The sequence below is a fragment of the Glandiceps talaboti genome, chromosome 14 (genome assembly GCF_964340395.1).
Source record: "Glandiceps talaboti chromosome 14, keGlaTala1.1, whole genome shotgun sequence".
Taxonomy (NCBI): Eukaryota; Metazoa; Hemichordata; class Enteropneusta; family Spengelidae; genus Glandiceps; species Glandiceps talaboti.
Genome location: NC_135562.1, coordinates 2,271,016 through 2,272,500, shown reverse-complemented (window position 1 = coordinate 2,272,500; position 1,485 = coordinate 2,271,016).

Sequence of the window (1,485 nt, the reverse complement as noted above, 5' to 3'; positions counted from 1 at the left end):
ATTAGTTGCCAAAATGGGAAAATGTCAAGAAAGTTTACCCTTAAAATACTAGTGTACACACAAAGCATAGAAAGTGAACTTGACTGTTCCAAATGAGACTTTTTACTACCATAACACATTACATGTATGAACATTCTAGATTCATTCATATTTTAGTTTATAAAAGTTACACATTAAAATAATGTGTAATATTTGTATATTTACAACAACAACAACAACAACAACAGCAACAACAGCAACAACAAATATTGAATTTAAAAGTTCTATTTGTTGGAATGTTTTTTCTACGACTTGAGTAGAGAAAATGATTGTACCTTAGACTATAGCCATGTATTACATGGAATTATAGACATTAATCCAGAACACATTCTTTGTAATATTGTTATTGAGTACAAAGGTTTCAACTTGAAACCGGATTAAAAAAAAATATTATTTCATCTTTATCAATTTAATGATGTCACAGACTTTGATTTACATTAAAATATCAACTATTTGTCATCTACATGTGACATAAGTTTTGAAGATTATGAAAAATGTGAACTTGGTGAAAGTTTTTTTGCAATTACTACCAAACCAGAGTGACCATAGAGTTTCAATTAGATGACACAATGTTACTACCAAACCAGAGTGACCATAGAGTTTCAATTAGATGACACAATGTTACTACCAAACCAGAGTGCCCATAGAGTTTCAATTAGATGACACAATGTTTTTTTTTTACATCTCACAACGTTTTTGCTACAAACTACAGGCACTGATAGTGTGTCCGCACATGAAATGTTACATTTTATTTCATTGTGAGCACAAATGTAAACAGTTTTGTGTTTGAATCTTTATTGTTTCATCCGACAGTGATGTTGATTTGTGTTCACAGTGAAATAAAATGTATCATTTCATTAAAGCTTATTACCAAAATATTACACAGTTTTTGATATAATTAATATTATTAAGTAATGAAATATTTCTGTATATATTTTACATAATTTTACATGAATTTACTAATAATCTTTAACAAAGTATTATCATTTGTATTTACAGTGACATCATTTGAAATACTTAGATATTATTCCACAGTATTTTTCTTCGTTCAGCCCAGGAAATTATGAGTGACCTAAGGGGCCTTGTCACAACAGCAAGTTGCTAGACAAGTAGTGACAACTTTATCCTTAGGTCATGAGCTGAATGAAAAAAATATTGGGGAATAGCATAATTATACCAGCACCAGTAATATCAAAGAAAAATTGGGGAAAGTAATGGCAATTTTGAATGTTTTGACTCATATTTCGAACACAGCAGAAACCAGTGATATAGACATGCATTGTCGGAACAGAGACGCATATTGTCGTGACGTAGACTGACCAGAGAATATATTCCATGTTTTTTATTCAACTTGGTTTGTGCATGGTACAATTACATTTATGTTTTCAATCTTTTCATAGTAGATTTGTGTATTATGACAGAACCCCATGACACATGAATGCAAGT